The sequence below is a fragment of the Festucalex cinctus genome, chromosome 6 (genome assembly GCF_051991245.1).
Source record: "Festucalex cinctus isolate MCC-2025b chromosome 6, RoL_Fcin_1.0, whole genome shotgun sequence".
Lineage (NCBI taxonomy): Eukaryota > Metazoa > Chordata > Actinopteri > Syngnathiformes > Syngnathidae > Festucalex > Festucalex cinctus.
Window position 1 is genome coordinate 2,182,289 of NC_135416.1, and position 19,016 is coordinate 2,201,304.

The following is a 19,016-nucleotide window of genomic DNA, read 5'->3' on the forward strand; positions in this document are numbered from 1 at the left end:
TTCTGTAAAGTCCTCAACATGTCCGGTTTCATGTCGTTTCGTGTGGGGCGGTAGGGGGCGTCCGCTCCTAATGTGGGCTAAAGTGTGCCACATGTAGCTTAGCCTAGCAGAGTACAAGTCACTCGGATGTTTACCTGCTATAAAATCCTAATCGCTCAACATAAATTGGCAATTTTTTCAGGGAAGAGTTGAAATGAACCATTTCACAGAATAGCTGGTTAGTTTTTTCACGAGCATTGCGCTACTGACACCTACAGGATATAAACTGAACAGCAAGCAGCGATTACAGCTTTTAGCGTCTTACCTCACGGATGAGACTCGAATCTCACGTCCACGCCAGCCAGAAAGTAAGCGAACACCTGAGAAAAATCAACTGAGAAAAATCAGGAAAATGCCAAATTTGGCCAGCTTGCGGTGATTTTGCAGCAGTGATGTCAAGACTCCGCATTATTGGCTTGTTTATCCCGGCTTGTTAGCGCCGGCATCTTTACGACGGCGCCCCTGGCCCGCCGCCCGGCGTCGTCAGTTCAGCTAATGACGGACGGCCCCCCCGCCCGTACCGCGCATTGTATACATTCCCTTAATTAAGTGTTTGCTTTTAAACGTCCAAATATGTGCTTTGTCCTCAGACTACCTTTTAGTTTTTCCGAGAGTCTCTTAGACTAACCTCGTGTCCACATTTCCCGAGTCTTAATCACAAACTCGCAATTGTTTACTCGGGAGCGGCCGCCGCGAGCAACCTTGGGCAATAAACCACGGGAAGCTTCGCCAAGTCTAACATCTACTGTCACACATATAAACATCGCTGCTTGGGTGATCAAAAAAATAAAGAATTGTTTACAGGTATTTGGAGAACGGGACGCTTGGAAAAATAACCTTGGGTGATGATGAGCAGCACGCCGCTTCGTGACGGCGTCGCGAGACTTAATGCCGTGTTGTCCCGCTTATCTTGTCATCACAAAATGACCAATTGTTTAACTTGGGAACGGGAGGTTCAAAACAAATTTGGGCAATGTGTCACATACAGTTTTTTTTCTGTGCCAAGACTATCCCCGTTGTTGGGTGGTGGTGGCGGTGGATGAGGTCACTGTCACACTTTTACGACACATGAGTCGCCTAGTGATCGCAAACAATACAATTTGTTTGCTTGGAATATTGCAAATAAACTTAGAGACAAGGTTGTGGAGAATTACATTATATGTAATGAGATTATGTAACCTAATGACAAAAATCATTTCACTGTAATCTGTTGTATTACTGGGAGAAAATATGTAATTCAATTTAGTTGTAAAGCAGATACCTGTGAATTACTACAAGTTTTTGTCGTTTTTGTGATTGGCTGTCTCTGGCCATGTGACATTATGTAACTCTACTATCTACTAATGTGTTTGTATAGAATTTTAAACACTATCTTGAAGTCATTAAAATGGTCAACAGTTTGAATTAAAACAAAGTAATCCAATGTAATTAGTTATTGTGGGAATGCTTCAGCATTCCCACATACGTTATTGTGATTTTTATTCTCCACACGTTTTTTGCCACGCAACAACTCCCACATAATACTTCCGATTTACACTGTTGAAATTTCAACTAGCTTAAAAAATTTGACGCCTCCTGGGGTATATCTCGTCTGATTCCACATTACTTGCAGTATTTGCACAATTTAACATTTACAATTTCCCCCATTCATTTTCAATGGGACAGACATTGAACTTTTTCTAAGCATCACTTTCCACGCCCACTTCCATACATACAACTTATCATCATTACCAGGTGTCTGATGCTGCTCGGTGGCACGGTTGGTAAAGAGCATTGTCCAGTAACCAGGAGGTCAAAAATTCAAAATATAGCTCTCAATTTACTTCATAAGCATTCCACATGCATTCAAATCTTAGCATTCAGCTTTCAGCATTCCCACGCAATTTCTCCAGAAATTGCACTTAGTCTAGTTAGTTTTAGTCATTTAATAAATGCTTAGTTTTAGTTTTGTTTTAGTTTCAGTATTAGATTATTATTATTTTTTTTTAAATGTGTGTTACTTGTGCGCAATATTCCAAAAACATCATATGAGCGATGTCATTTCAAGGTGCTTTTCAATTGGCTACTTCATAAGCATTCCACATGCATTCAGTTATTAGCATTCAGCTATTAGCATTCAGCTTTCAGCATTCCCACGCAATTTCTCCAGAAATTGCACTTCGTCTAGTTATGCATTGTTCTCCGTACTTTACAATGCCCTTTTGGAATCATTTCTGGTATGTGTACACCTAACATTATTATTATAAACATGAGTCTCCCAAAGGACGGCTAAAAACCAACCGATGCGCAAAAGTGCTCCCTCCCACATTTGTAGCCAATTTAACACTCGGGGGACTGTCGTACATCAAACCCGTTTAGGAGTTACAAGACAGCCGATCCGATTGGATTTGACACTACTTCCCTTTTTAGTGCCCGAATGTCAAAGATGACAGGTTAACAAAGGTCCGTCCAATAAAAACGCGGTGACTCACGAGTGCAATTTGACCTTCTTTTTTTTTTTTTCCCCAGCTGGTGCTCAAACACGGACGGAGCCCGTTAGCCGACCGCTTCGCACGCTAGCCGAGACTAAGTCGAGTTGACAGGCAGGGTAACAAGAAGAGTCACATTGTGATGACACATCGCAGAAATAACTGATGCGGGTCGCATGTTAGCACAGATTGTAGCTTGCTTCCATTCAGCCGGAATGTCATTTTACCACGCCGAAGATTTAATGGTAAGTCATCAAGCCTTTACTGCTACGTTGCGCCCAAACACAAGGCTGCAAACTCCAAAATGTTTGCGATTTAGCATCAGCCATCTGTCTGGTATGTGTGGTTTGAATTTTGAAGGAATTGCACAAAATCTCTAGAAGGGGTTTGTCATTAAAGGATACTTGGGAAAATGAGCCTGAAAAGAGTGACTTAAACCAAAATGGAAGACTTCTTGTTTCTTTTCAGGTACGACTACTTGAGATGTTTTTGTGGGTCTGCTGATAGAAATGTCTACCAAATTTCGGTGGCTGAATTTATGAATTCTAGGAGTTTCGTTTTTGAAGTGTCCTCGGAACACTTACCAAAAGGACCCAAAGATGAACGCTTTCAACCAAAATGGCTGACTTCCTGTGTCTGTTCGGGCATGTCTTCTTGAGACTTTTTTTGTGGGTCTACTCATGAGCTGCATGGCGACTACGTTTCATGCTGCCCAATGAAACTGGCTTTGGCGGCTTGTAATTGAAGGGGGTCATCAGCACGGAAGTATCTAACATGACTAAAGTGGCGGCTTCAAAACAAAATGGCAGACTTCCTGTGCCTTTCCTGACATGGCTTCTTGAGAGAATTTTGTGGTTCTTTCCATGCTCCAAATGGATACTAAATTTCATAGAATTTGAATTTTCAAAAAAACAAAAAACAAACAGTATTTCTAATTCTGCTTTAAATGATGTTTTCGACCTGTAATTTTAATAACCGTGATATTTTTGCTCGTGGTTAGCATACTGTCAGAATCTAATATCGGCCTGTGCCTAGTGCGTACACAAGAAAACAGCATTTGAATTGCTGTGAACTCAACCGCCCTGCTGTGCAACTATGACACACAAAAAAACAAAACAAAAAAAACTCCAGCATCTCAAATGTGAAGTTAGAGTTTTTTTCACACTAAAGACCAAAACTTTCCTGGGGGAGGTTGTCATAATTTATGCATGAAAGTGTGAAAGGACATCACCAAACACACACGCACGCACACATGAGTGTGACCGCAGTTCATTATGTCCTTATTTGGTTTTGATTCTGCAGCAACCCCGCAACCAAAACAGTCACTTCATTAAAAGCTAACCTGGGAGGCCTTTAAAGAGAGAAAAGACGCAGGGCGCAGCTGGCTGGTTGTCAGCGGCCGATCGGATCAAAAGGAGCCTTCGTGTGAATGGAAAGAAAGAAAGAAAGAAAGAAAGAAAGAAAGAAAGAAAGAAAGAAAGAAAGAACGAACGAAAAAGACAGAAAGAAAGAAAGAAAGAACGAACGAAAAAGACAAAGAAAGAAAGAAAGAAAGAACGAACGAAAAAGACAAAGAAAGAAAGAAAGAAAGAACGAACGAAAAAGACAAAGAAAGAAAGAAAGAAAGAACGAACAAAAAAGACAAAGAAAGAAAGAAAGAAAGAACGAACGAAAAAGACAAAGAAAGAAAGAAAGAACGAACGAAAGAAAGAAAGAAAGAAAGAAAGAAAGAAAGAAAGAAAGAAAGAACGAAAAAGAAAGAAAGAAAGAAAGAAAGAAAGAAAAAGAAAGAAAGAAAGAAAGAACGAACGAACGAAAAAGAAAGAAAGAAAGAACGAACGAACGAAAAAGAAAGAAAGAATGAACGAAGGAAAAAGAAAGAAAGAAAGAACGAACGAAGGAAAAAGAAAGAACGAACGAACGAACGAACGAACGAACGAAAAAGAAAGAACGAACGAAAAAGAAAGAAAGAAAGAACGAACGAACGAAAAAGAAAGAAAGAAAGAAAGAAAGAAAGAACGAAATAGAAAGAAAGAAAGAAAGAAAGACCGAAAAAGAAAGAACGAAAGAAAGAAAGAACGAAAAAGAAAGAACGAAAAAGAAAGAACGAAAGAAAGAAAGAAAGAAAGAAAGAAAGAAAGAAAGAAAGAAAGAAAGAAAGAAAGAAAGAAAGAAAGAAAGAAAGAATAGAATAGAATGGCAACCCTCTGATCTTTTCCCCGATCCAAATTATTTCTTCGTTGCTTCCTCTTCTGTCGTTTTTGGAGTCCCGGCAGACTTTTTTTTTTTTTTCTCCGCCAGCCAGCCGGCCGGCCGGCTCGGCTTCGAGAGTGGATGCAAAACGAATTCCCATTAGGGCGACGAGCTTTGAGATGCTAATCAAAGATTGATCGGCAGGGCGATAAAAGCACGGGCGACGCTATCCCAGCCATATCTTGATTGTTCACTTTAGGGGGGGGCGGAGTTTGAAAGCAGACAAACTTCTTATCTTTTTTTTTTTTTTCCTTCTCAGTGGGGAAAAAAAAAAATGAAAGTACAATGGGAAGCATCCACCTGTCGTTTGGGATTATAAGAATTGAATCCTAATGGCCCAGATTACATTAATGGCGTGATAAGAGAGGACAATAAAATAAACAAGAGGCTTTTGTTTCGTTCTAATTTTAACGCTATTAACTCATTCACTCCCAACCATTTTCACTTAAGTGTTTTCCTGGATTTTGACTGATTTTTCAAGGCCTGCGAAATATTATGTTCTATAGCTATAAAAATACTTAGAAAAAAACTTAGAACTGTGGGAAAACTGTGGGAGTTTTAACATGGCCTGGTTGATCTCTTATACTCTGCTGCCACTCAACCATTTTCTGCAGTAGAGAGACTGCATAAAAGCCTTCTCTATGCTCTGGTATAACCCCCCCCCCCCCAAAAAAAAAACAAAAAACAAAACAAAACGTCTAAATACGTCTTTGTGACACTTAAAACATTTTAAATATGACGTATTTATACGTTTTTGGGAGCTAATGAGTTAAACGGCTATTCATGAGCGGTTTTCTCCTGTGATACCAACGTGACACATCAGTGGACGACTATTCAACAACCGTGTTCCGGTATAAGAAAGGTTGTGTTGGAATATTACGAAACCGTCACAACCAGGGACTTTGCCCCACATTAGCTGTAAGCCTTTTTTTGGGTGGTAGCCCTTTAAATAAACGATGCAGTAATATCCTTCCAGATATGATTATTGATCACTGCGAAGGCATTGCGTCAAGGTTCAAAGGTCAACGACAAATAGTCGCATAAAGCAAACTCTGGGCGGAGCTTGTTCATAAAAGGAGCTCGATCACAAAAAAAATAAAAAATTTGCTTTGTCAGCAAATGGACGATCCATATAAGTGGAACTATGACAATTTAATATTGTTTAACCATAAATGACTTGTTTTGCAGCCATTTTAAACATTTATTACTGCGACTGTTACATTTCCTAATAAGAAGATAAACGGAAGAATGATGCACTTTCCGAAAAACAAGCCTTCAAAATGGTCCGGTATTACCGTATTTTCCACACTATAAGGCGCACCTAAAAGCCTTCAATTTTTTTCAAAAGCTGACCATGCGCCTTATAATCCGGCGCGCCTTATATATGGATCAATATTGAGCCGCAACAGGTCTCCCTGACAAGACACGATCGGTGACGCGCATGGGCAGAAGATCCCGCCGTCTTGGATCGCTAGCTAATACGAATACTTTAGCTCAGAGAAAATAATAAAACGGCTGTTTATTCATTTTGGGAGTGTAGCGCCTTATATATGGAAAAAGTTTAAAAATATGTCATTCATTGAAGGTGCGCCTTATAGTACGGAAAATACGGTATATTTGCCGACATTCTGAATTGCCTTAGATTAGGCTAAATTGAATTTGGTTTGGTTAGATTAGGTTCAATTACTGTCGGTTAAGTTGGGTTAGGGTTATTTTTGTTTAGTGACATTATACGCTCCGTTACACGTTACGTCACATTATGTCAAGTTCCGTTCACATTTACAAGGATTATCAAAGACTGAACTGTCACAAAAACGCATGTCAAGTTACTTGAAAAGTGAAGTACAAGTAGTCTGATATTAACAAAAACATTAATGTGTTCACTGAAGACTAAATTTCCTTGGATGCTTCCAAAACGACGTTAGGTTTAACCAAAGATGAAATCTTCGTCCATTTCCAAAACGTTCGTTTTAGACAAGGACTGTAATTTGTCTGTTGTGTTCAACACAGTCATTCAATTTGACGTCTTTTTCCGTCCATGGCAGTGAATGAGTTAATATGTACGTCTCAAATGATGACGTCTAAATCATCTCTGACATTTTACAAAAACATGACATTCGGTTAGGCGGAGACTCAATTTGTATTGATTACAGGAAGTAGATTATTTATGTTGACAAAAACATGTCATGCTAGGTTTGCTGATAACTACATTTTTCTTGGCGTTTTAAGTAATCGGTCTTAAAAAAAAATTGACAAAACAGAAGCAGGTTAAATGTAATAAAGGCCAAAACACAAAAAAAAAGTATGTTTTTTTTTTTTTTTTTTTTTTTTTTTTTTTATTTTTTTTTTATACCCCCTTGGAGTGGCGTGACCCAGTGATGCAAGCATAAAGTATTGGTAGCATTGTACTGTAAACAAACAGATGGTAGAGGGGTAAGTCAGGTGCTATGAACGCATTGGAGGGGTTAGAGATGAGCGTTTTTTCAACCGTCCGCCATCTTCTCGAGCGTATCTGTACAACAACGTGATGTGTTACTTTGTTGGAGCAGATGGAAAGCACAAAAAAATAAAAAAGAAATAAATAAAAATCATTGTAAAAAAAAAAGATGCAAGTTGGCTACTCTGAGATGCGAAGCGACACTTTCACCCACCACCATCTGTTTGCGCTTGAATATGCAAAAAAAAAAAAAAAAAAAAAGAGATAAAAAAAGAGATAAAAAAATAAAATAAAATATGATGCAGGTCTCTTTAATTAATGCTCAGAGCCATCGACAGTAGAGAAGAAGAAGAGGACTTCCACAATCAGGTCAGGTCCAGTCAGCAGCAGAGAAGACAGCCAATCAGAAATGGCCATGAAAAATGCAAAAGCGGCTTAAAAAAAAAAAAAAAAAGACTTTTTTGATGGCGAGCGTATGAGAAGCGAAGCAACCTGAGTGACATCCGCCATGATGGACCTTGACAACACAGAAAGGCAAGTTGCATCTCTCAGCCAAAAAAAAAAAACATTCATTTCAACATTAATTTCACTCAACTCTAAATTGTCTGAACTAAAAAAAAAATAATAATAAAAGATTCATTGATGATTTTGATTACCTTTTGCTCTTTATTAAAAACAAGCAAAAATTCAATTTATTTCATGAAAAACTAAGGCGCGCTAAAATACTTCCTGTTTTCGTTCTTCTTCTTTCAAACTCGGTGTCAAACAAAATAGTGTACCGCCATCTAGTGGTTGACAAAATCGCTACCAACAAGCGGGACTGCGAAGACGAAACTGTGTTTGTGGTTGACAAAAATCACATGAAATAAATCTAAAAATGACAAAAGCGTACAACTTAGGAACGTCAAAGACTCCTAAGTTGTCCTTAATGTTTTTCGAAAACCATGTTAAGTTCACAAAGACTCTAAAATCCATCTTGGATGTTTAAGAAAACTTATTTTAGAAGATTTGAAGACTCGTTGATGTTTACAAAAACACGTGCATCAGGTTTGTTGAATATTAAATTGTGTTTTTTATTGGTTACAAAAGCTCATAAGTGAAATTGTCCCCAAAAAAATACGAAAGCATGTTGAATCTGTCAAAGACTCGGTTGTCTTTGAGGTTTCTGAAAACGCATTAGCTTAATCAAAGACTAGAGTTTTGGATGTTTATTTAAAAAAAAAAAAAAAAATGTACACTAATGACAAATATGTAAACATGTTATGTTCATTTAAGACCATCTTTGGTATCTATAAAACACATTGTCTTTGATATTTTGGAAAACTAGTCTTTCTAGTTTCACTGAAGATATCAAAAACACGTGTGAGGTTAGTTGAGGACTAAATTGTTGTTTTTTTATATTTACAGAAACACGAAAGCTAAGTTAATTTAGGAAGAAAACCTTTTGGGCAAAAACTTGCGACCATGAAGATTCGAAATGGTCTTTGATGTTTTTGTTAACTAGTGTGATAGGTTCATTGAAGGCTGCCTCTGGTGTGAGGTACGTTAATCGTCATTGACGCTTACAAAAACAGGTCTGCTAAGTTTGTATAATCTTACCGGTAATAGATTTTGGCAAACACGAGTACGTTCTCGGTTCATTGAAGACTTGCCGTCTTTGATGCGTATGAAAACACAAATGTGAGGTCAGTTGAAAACGAGATTGTCATTGATGTCTACAAAAACACGCAACGCTACGTTAATTGAAGACGAAACCGCTTTTGACCAAACGTAAGTTAGGTCCAAGAAGACATCGAAAAACCTCTTTGATGTTTATAGATAACAAAAAAAACAAAAAACAAACTCCAAAATATTTGAGGTTAGTTAGATTTAACCGCTTTCGACGAGCACATATGCTACGTTCGTTAACTCATTCACTCCCAAAAACGTATACCTTTTTTAGGTTTTTGTTTGCTAGAGTTTTTGTATGAAGGCTTTGATGCAGTTCCTGACCTGAAGTGGTCGCTTAAAGTGATAGTAGTTATTACAACAAAAAAAAAAAAAAAGTGTGCTTCATCTGTTTTATTATGAAACAGATGAAGCACACTTTTTTTTTGTAATAATTACCATCGCTTTCAGCTTCCACTTCAGAAACTGCATCAAAGCCTTCATACAAAAACTCTAGCAAACAAAAACCTAAAAAACGTATAAATACGTCTTTGGGAGTGAATGAGTTAAGATTCGAAATTGTCTTTGATGTTTCAGATTAAACCCGATTTAACACGTTAACATTTAGCTCAAAAGTCTCGTTTTTGATAACACGCAAAACTGTCACCTTGAAGACGCCAAAAAAACCCAAACCAAGACGAGGTGTTTTGAAGAGCGTTCCGAGAGTTTAACCTCAAGCCAACGCGGACCGTCACATCTCCTCCCAACAGGTTAACAAGAACTCTGCGGCCAGTAAAGCACTTGAAAGCCACAAAAAAAAACAACTTCAGCCGTCGTGATTGAGGTTCGACCGGGGCGCCATTGTGACTAACGCGACGTGACGGAGCCTTGATGGGCCGGAAGGCCGGATGAGAGACGCCGAACCCACCGCCATCCGCCATCATTGATTCTTTCCCTTTCATCTTCAGTCGCATCGCTTCGCTTCTTCCACTTGTCCGCTCGCGTCGCGCGTTCTCCCCTTTTCTCGTTGCGACGTCATCCTGATCTTTAATCTCGCCCGCGTCGCTTTTGGTCTGGTCTCAGCCTTCAAGTTGCGGATGAAGGTAAAAGGACGGCGCAGCGCTCTGAGGCCTCGAAACTCCTTGATGCCCTAATTAACGACCCAAAACGTGGCTTGAAAGTCTAACACGGGATTTCAACCTCGTTTCAAAACCAAACCTTGGAGCCCCGACCTTTTGTTTTGAAACCCTTAAAGTTCTGGACCTTTGTCCTGGTCTTGGAAGCGTAATTTTAAAACCCAGTTCTCATTTGAAACCCGACTAAACACTAACTCAGGCTTAAAACTAACTCATTTGAAACCAAAACTCAATCTTAACTCACTTGCTCCCAAAAACGTATAAATACGTTCTAGTTTAAATATTAGTAGTGTCCCAAAGACGTATTTATACGTTTTGTTTTTTTTGTTTTGTTTTATGTTAAAGCATACAGAAGGCTTTAATGCAGCCCTTGAACTGAAAAGAACGGTTGAAGCAATGGTAGTTATGACAAAAACGGCCAGCAGGTGGCAGCAGAGTATAAGAGATCAATCAGGGCCATGTTGCAACAAGCTCTTTTTGCCAGTGTTTTTTTTACAGGTTTGTGAATAATGCTGAAACTTAACTATATTCTAATGCTAATTGCTGTAAAACGGAAACAGATAGAATTATATATTTTTTTCAATTGAAGACAAAATTCTGTGGGCCTTACAAAATCCAGTAAAAAATCCGGGAGTGCTTCGGTGAAAATTGCTTGGATTGAATGAGTTAAAAAAAGATCATTTAAAACCTTGACATTGGCTTCAACCCAATTTTGCAACTCCAAGATGGACTTGAAAGCGTAATTTGAAGCCCTAACCCAAGCTTGAAAACCGATTTGTGTCTTGAAATTAGAAACTAAAACCTGTCTCGACAAAAATACATATATTTAAAATCCTAACCGGGCCCTGACTTAAAACCCAACCCTGGTGTAAAACCGGCATTTGAAAAGTGAACCCAACCTTGAAACCCCAACATGAAAACCTCACCCTTACTGGGAAAACCCTAACTTTAAACCATAATTCAAAACCACAACTTGAAACCCTTTCTCCATCTTGAAGCCTTAATTTGAAACCCTAATGGTCTTCGCCCTTAACCCTACTTTTGCTTGAAACCCTAACTTCAAATGCCAATGTGAATCCTTAACTTTAAAGCTTTGCTCTAGCTTGGAAACAAAATTCAAAACCCTAACCTAGTTCCTAAAACAACATACTAGGTTTTGACACCCTAATTTGAAGCCCTAACATCTTCATTTCTTCCTCTTCATTTCTAACCTGCTCCAAGATGGCGCTTCGCTTCGTCAGGAGACGATTATTGGCGGCGAAAGCAATGAGGTCGATACACGCACGAACGCAATCTTCATTCAAAGCACATCAGGCATAAACAGGCGCAAGCTCGCCCACGCGTTGGCTCGCTCGCTCGCTCTTGTCTTCATTGTTTTTCCGGCTATTATGCATGCAGACAGCCTCATTTGCATGAAACACCTGACCACACAAAGCCGTAAACCCGGAGCGTTACACGCCCTACCCCGGAACTCTGACATGCGGCGATGTAAAGACCCGACCTGATGTAGTCCGCCATGTCCGCACAAAAACACGACAATCTTTATGTTCTTGCGGTTTCAGCTAGTCAAGGTTGTTTGAAACCTTAATTTGAACCCTAACCCTGTCTTGAAAACCTAAACATAGTTTAAAATCCTAACTGTCTTGAAACCCTCATTTGAAACACTTTCTGTGGCTTAATACCCTAATTTGAAACCATAACATTTGCTTAAAAACCTAACCGCCTTGAAACCCTAATTTGAAGCACTTTCTGTGGCTTAATGCCCTAATTTGAAACCATAACATTTGCTTAAAAACCTAACCGTCTTGAAACCCTAATTTGAATCACTTACCTGTGGTTTTGAACCTAAATTTGAAACCATAACATTTATTGAAAAACCTAGTCTTGTCTTGAACCCTAATTTAAAACACTAAGGGCTTCGGCTTCAAAACCCAATTCGAAATCTTAACCGTGTCTTGAAACCCTACTTTGAAACCCAAACATTTGCTTAAACCCGTAATTTGAAACACTAATTCAACACCTCAACAAATTTCCACACTACACACCCGATTTTTCAAAACCTAATAATGCTTGTTCAGAACCCTAACGGAGGCTTCAGCGCCCAAATTCAAACCTTAACCCTGGCTTGAAACCTTAATTTCGAACTGAGACTTCAAAAATGTGTTTTATTTTACTCCTGCTTGAAAAGTTGCGCGCTGTCGTCTTGTCCGTTCAACAGGTGAAGCCGACTAATTGGCCGGAATTTCAAACCGCTGGCCTTTCCAGAGTCAAATCTCGCCTGACTCTTCTGTTCCTCTCCTTTTTTTTTTTTTTTTTTTAAAGTGCCGGTGCCGAGAATCGGCGGCGTCCCGACGACTTCCAATTAGCGCCCCCGTCCAAATAAATTAAAAGTCGTCTGCCATGCCGAGCGGCCAATTAGTCGGCCCGAAAGTGGCGACCTCATCCGAGCGCGCTGGCCTCCGGGGGGAACGGGGTCATGCCGGAGGGGCGGGTGGGTGGGGAGGGGGGCGTGGTCTCTCTCGCTCTCTGTGACTGCAGCAGAGCAGTAATGTGTGGGAACGCGTGAATAATGAGCGGGATTAAGCAGACGCGCTGTAACAGGCCTCGGGGGATGATTTCCATGTTTCTTGTCTGACGTTCCAGTCTGGGTTGTAGGCCTTCAAATTAGGGTCTCTGAAACAAGGGTTAGGGTTTCAAGCATGTCTTAGGGCATCAAACATCAACTCGAGTCAAAAATCAGTCGAGTCAAAAATCACCCAAATTGGGGAAGACCAAATAGGTTAAATGAATAACCCCAAGTGTTGGGTCAAATAAAGAAACCACAAAACAATTATTATTTTTTTTTTCTTTGTACGAAGCACTTTTTTTTTTATTATTATTATTGTTTTGTATATTGATTTGGCCCATCTAAATAACCCAAAAAGTTGAATTTTTACCCAATTTAGGTTATTTTAGACTCACCCGTTTTTAGAGAGTTGGTTGTTTAGGGTTTCAAGATAGGGTTTTAGGCAAGGATTAGAGCGTCAAGCAAGCAATAACCCAAATTTTGTCCAAATCCTTTGGAGGGTGGAAAAAATAAACCCAAAAGTTGGGACAAATGAATAAGTCAAGTCACATTTATTTATGTAGCGCTTTCGAACAGCCTTAGTTGTCACAAAGCACTTTACAGAAACACAAGTCAAGTCTTCTTTGACATCTTTTTGGGTTAAAAAAAATAACCCAAAAAGTGGTGCTGATCCATTTTTGAGCCAGTCTTAAACAGTTTTTAAGCGTTTCGGTTGTAAGGATTTGGGGTTACAAATTTTGCTTTCACTTTCATTTGATTTGAAGTTAGGGTTCCAACTACCGGTAGTTAACGCACCAAAACCTCACTCAGTAGACGCCCTAATCTACACTTGAAAAGCTGACTGAAAAGCCCAATTCAAGCTTGAAAACCCCGATGTACAAACGATGTACTTCAAACCGTCATTTGAAACCCTAACCCAGGCTTCAAAGCCGAATCCTGCCTTGAAACATTCAATTGATAATCCTAAAATTGGCTTCAAACCCTAACTTGAAACCCTAAACCTAAACTGTCTTGAAACCCGAACGTGAAACCCTGATTTGAAACCCTTCGACTTAATTTGAAAGCCTTTCTTGCAAATGTCATCTGAAACTCACTAACTTGAAACCCTTACTTTTGCTCGATCCCCCTAATTAGAAACCCTAACCCCAGCTTCAAAGTCTTGATGCTCCCAAAAAGACTTTTTGTGGCTAAACGCGTCACGTTCGTTTTTGTTTTTCGCACTCTCGGTGGATTTTGTTGCTCTCGTCGACACGTTTTTTGAAAATTGGACCGCTGGCGTCAAAGCACACTGGAAGGCAAAACAGGCCGTGCTGGGCGCCATGGAAACCAGCATCTTGCGTAGCATCTGTCACCATGGCAACACTAAAAAAAAAAAAATACATGACCCGCTTGACGGCCGTTGGAATCGCAGTGGGTGCGTGTGCGTGCGTGGGCGCGTGTGTGTTAATGGCACACAAAGACAAAGAATTTCTTTTTTATCACGACTAAAAAAAAAAACACATCAATTTAAATACCCCAAAGCCATCGAAATAATTTTCATGTACTATTTGTACACTTGTGATGTTTTTTTTGTACCTCCACCAAGGCTAAAAGTTACAGTTTGGGGCCATGAATATATATAATAAATAATTAATATCATTAATCAACAATAATAAATGAGCCCTAAAAAGAAAATCACATTTTGAAAATTATTTCTTGAAAATATAGCATTACAAAAAAGAAAATATAAAAAATAAAATAAAGTAATAAAATAAAATAATAATAATAATAATAATAATACAAATATTGCATTTTAACCTTAGTAATGGCTCAAAATAATAACAGCAGGCTTTCCAAATATGAACATTTTTAAACATGAAAATATCCAAACTAGAATTTGTCAGTGACATTTTTGACTGCATATTATGTTTAGTCATTGTGTTAATTATTTTAGTTTATTTTATGTTATTTTTATTTGCTACAGGGTGACAAGTTGTGTTTTGTTCCCAATATGTTATAGGTTATCTTTAAAAAATAAATAAATGAATAAATAAATTGAAAGAAATAATCACACAAATAAATATTTTATATCCGGTTTATATATGCAATATATGTATAATGCATAAACGCTGATAATTGTTGAATATTTGCAGATTTTTTTTTCAATTTAAAAAAAAAAATATATTTTGTAAATATTTTTTTTATTTGTTTATTTTCTGGATTTGCCCCCCAATTTATACCCGTTTTCCCATGGAAAATCAATATTGAATGTATACATATATTTAATAAATAAATAAATTATATCACTTATTTAGAGGGGTGAACACGAAAAGCACCATATCATTCACTGCCAGTCATTATAGAAAATTTTTACATTTCCAATACTCACGTGATATTACATTCAATAATTATATATAAACCGAATCTACCAAATAACAGAATAGACTCCCTACTTTTTGTCCCGTCCCGTTCTTTTATAATTGACAGCAGAAAAATGTAGGTTTGCCAAAATACAGCCATTTCTCCCATGGACTCTGAAACTGTGTTTATTTCCTATAAAATGGGGCAATGATGTCATCTACCGGTGGTTGGGCATCAGTAAAGTTGTTTCCAAGTTTGATATTTACAGTGGAGCATGCTCAGATTCGCCCCCATTTAGCACCGCTCTAAAAAATACAATTGACAAGTATACTTGTCAAAGGCAGTGAATGAGTTAAAAAAAAAAAAAAAAATGAAAGAAAGAAAGAAAGAAAAAAAATCCATCGTTTTGTCCTCTCATGGAGGACGATGCGTAGGACGGTGCCGAATGCACTCGAACGAGACGGAGACGTTGCAGCCAAATAAGAACTCGTCCATTTTGTGCCACAGTTACCTCTCTGTGTGTGCGCGCGCGTGTGTGCGTGTGTGCGTGTGTGTCCTTGGGGCTTGTTAATGACCAGTATTAATGAAGCTCCCCTATCTGCAGTCCGCACGCACGCACATTTTAATGGAGAGAACATATGCGCCTGTCTGGATTTAATTGTACTTGCTTTGTGTCTCTTTTACACACACGCACACGGATGCGCACACTCACGCACATATATAAAAAAAAATACAATAAAAATGCATGTAGCTCATAACTGTTTAGAAGCCATGACAAGTGCTCAGTGTGGACTCTTCATTAGGTACACAATCAAATTCAGCTTACATAAAAATAACAATGCTCAGTTTTGACATGACGTCGGATTTTGTGTTCTGACTTGACAGGTTCGATGTTTCCCGTTAGAAACCAAAATGTTAGTAGAGCGATAAGTTCGGCATAAACGTCCTTCCTGCGTTGCAGCTTTAATGTACATGATGTTGGCTTTGATTGCAAGCAAAGTCCAGCATTGTCACAACGGAAACAAAAAATGGAAGGTTAAAAAAAGTCGTGGTTCAGAGGCGCAATCGTGGCATTGCTGTAAGTCTGAAATAATCCAGAAAAAAAAAAAAAACGCACAATAAAATGGCAAAAAAATAAAAATGATCATTTATATGCAATATGGCTTTAATATGCATGATGACGGTTTTGATGTTCCTGCCAGAAAAGTCGAATATTAACACAACCTTAGACCAAATCTTTGTGCGAAGAAAATGTAATAGTTGTTTTTAAGCAATATGAACATCAGCCAAAGAATAATATTTAAGTGAAGAAGCAGTAGAAGAAAAAGAAGAAGGTGCAGTAGTAGAAGAAGAAGATGCAGTAGAAGAAGAAGAAGAAGAAATGGTAGAATAAGTGGTAGATGAAGTAGTAGAAGAAGAAGAAGACGAAGAAGAAGAACAAGTGGTACAAGAAGAAGAAGTAGTTGAAGAAGAAGAAGTAGTAGTAGTAGTAGTAGTAGTAGAAGAAGAAGTAGTAGTAGAAGAAGAAGTAGTAGTAGTAGAAGAAGTAGTAGTAGTAGTAGAAGAAGAAGAAGTAGTAGAAGAAGTAGTAGTAGAAGAAGTAGTAGAAGAAGAAGTAGTAATAGTAGTAGAAGAAGAAGAAGTAATAGTAGTAGTAGTAGTAGTAGAAGAAGAAGTAGTAGTAGTAGAAGAAGAAGAAGTAGTAGTAGTAGAAGAAGAAGTAGTAGTAGAAGAAGAAGAAGTAGTAGTAGTAGTAGTAGAAGAAGAAGAAGTAGTAGTAGTAGTAGAAGAAGAAGAAGTGGTAGTAGAAGAAGAAGAAGTAGTAGTAGTAGTAGTAGAAGAAGAAGTAGTAGTAGTAGAAGAAGAAGAAGTAGTAGTAGTAGTAGTAGTAGAAGAAGAAGTAGTAGTAGTAGTAGAAGAAGAAGTGGTAGTAGAAGAAGAAGAAGTAGTAGTAGTAGAAGAAGAAGTAGTAGTAGAAGAAGAAGAAGAAGAAGAAGAAGAAGAAGTAGTAGTAGTAGTAGAAGAAGAAGAAGAAAAAGAAGAAGAAAAAGAAGAAGAAGAAAAAGAAGAAGAAGAAGTAGTAGTAGTGGTGATAGTAGTAGTAGAAGAAGAAGTTTTGATATTGTTGCGAAATTGCACAAAGAGCACAACCAGTATTGTAAAAAAAAATATATTGTGCTAAAATTGTATCATGATCGGTATCGATGGAAAAAAATGCTGCGTTAATATCATGTATCCCACTTCTGACTTTGATTACCAAGACATATTATCCACAAAAAACATCTTGAGAGCATAAATTAGCCTACATTAGCATCAGTTCCGATCAAGGTAACGAGCAACAATGACGCGAGAGGCTCGACCCCGGTTGAATTCCTTAACGAGGTGTTAATCAAGCCTCCCGCCCGCTTGATTAACCCACGTGTGTAAATATAGGCGCGCCTGTGGCATGCTGAATTATTCAGCGTTCGGCACACTATTGCTTTATGGGCCCTTCGTTATCCTTTTGTTGTTGTTTTTTTTGCCAGCCTCGCCCGCTCAGAGCTTCATCAATTAGACCGGCGGTCGCGCTACGCGTTAGCTTAGCATGCGTCCTCGGGATCACAAAAGTCCAATGATGATGATCTACGCGCCGTGACTTGAAATGTTCATGATGTCAGATTTGATGTTTTTGCCAAGAAAGTCCAAGATTTCTAAAAAAAAACGAATATTCATGCATAGCGCAGTAAAAATTTTGTTTTCAGCGCCAATGTTAGCAGTTAGCACGCTAGCTGTCAACGATTGTGTGTACTAGCTGTAAGAAAGCTCTTAACGTTCCTTCCAGAAAAGTCCACGATATCCGGACCACACCAAAATATTTGGTCAAACATTTCCGAGTATGAAGCGTAAAACTGAGCGAAAGATTAGTTTTGTTTTGTTTTCAGCGCCAATGCTAGCAGTTAGCACGCTAGCCATCAAAGATTGTGTGTGCTAGCTGTATGCAAGCTCTTAATATTCCTTCCAGAAAAGTCCACGATATCCGGACCGCACCAAAATCTTTGGTCCAGCAGTTCAGAGTATGAAGCATAAAATTGGGCGAAAAATTTGTTTTGTTTTGTTTTGTTTTCAGCGCCAATGCTAGCAGTTAGCACGCTAGCCATCAGAGATTGTGTGTACTAGCTGTATGCAGACTCTTAATATTCCTTCTAGAAAAGTCCACGATATCCGGACCGCACCAAAATCTTTGGTCCAAAAGTTCCGAGTATTAAGCATAAAATTGGGCGAAAAATTTGTTTTGTTTTGTTTTCAGCGCCAATGCTAGGTTTAACAGTTCAGACTATGAAGAGTAAAACTGAACTAAATATTTGTTTGTTTTGTTTTTTTAGCGTCAATGCTAGCAGTTAGCACGCTAGCCGTTGCACATTCACGTGTAGTAGCCGTTTGCTAGCGCCAACAAGTTCTGCTAAATGTTGCCAAGAATGTGTGTGTGTGTGTGTGTGTGTTAATGTTCGTACGCGCGTGTACCCTAGCGGACTGCAGAGTATCATCCATCCTGATCTCATGTGGACCGTGAGGCTCGCTAAGCTTTTTCCTATCAGCTGCCACGTAACAAACACTGCGGTGTGCGCGCGCGTTGTGTGTTTTTGTGTGCGTCGTTATCTCTTGCCGCTACACTAAACTCAAAGTCTGTGTGGCCTCTAGAGAAACGGGGAGGGGGGGGAAAATAAAAAATGAGATAAAGAGTGGCTGGGCAACTCGGCTACAGTGGATGTGGTTCAAAATGAGTCGGGCCAGATACCATTTAAAACCAATGGGATTCTTGTTCTTTGTAATAGTGGATTGTGGAAAAAATGTTTGTAATAATGTTGTATCGGAATTCTTGGGAAATATTGTATATGGGGGAAAAATATTGGGATAATATCCTGTGACATGATGTGCAGCTTTTATTTGGAAAAATATTGTGCTAATAGTCGTAATCAATGGGAAAATGTTTTAGTAATATTGTAACATAATGTAGGTTAAAAAAATGATGTGGGGAAAATCAAGATAATGCAATACTGTCAGTTTTGTTGGAAAAATACTGGAAATATTTTGATAATATGTTGGGATAATATCTGCAACTTTGCAAAAGTATTGAAATAATATTGTGCCAT

The 19,016-nt window shown here is 38.6% G+C and overlaps 1 protein-coding gene across 5 annotated transcripts in view; it reads right to left on the reverse strand.

Moving 5' to 3' along the window:
- LOC144020883 (protein phosphatase 1 regulatory subunit 29-like) overlaps positions 1–19,016 on the reverse strand; it is a 107,690-nt gene that overhangs the window by 43,633 nt on the left and 45,041 nt on the right. For 3 of the 5 annotated variants that reach the window (XM_077524755.1, XM_077524754.1, XM_077524753.1), the window contains one exon: positions 305–359. The exons of the other annotated variants lie outside the window; for them this stretch is intronic. The gene's annotated coding sequence lies outside the window, so the exon portion shown is untranslated. The remainder of the gene's footprint in view (positions 1–304; positions 360–19,016) is intronic. 5 annotated transcript variants of the gene reach the window in all.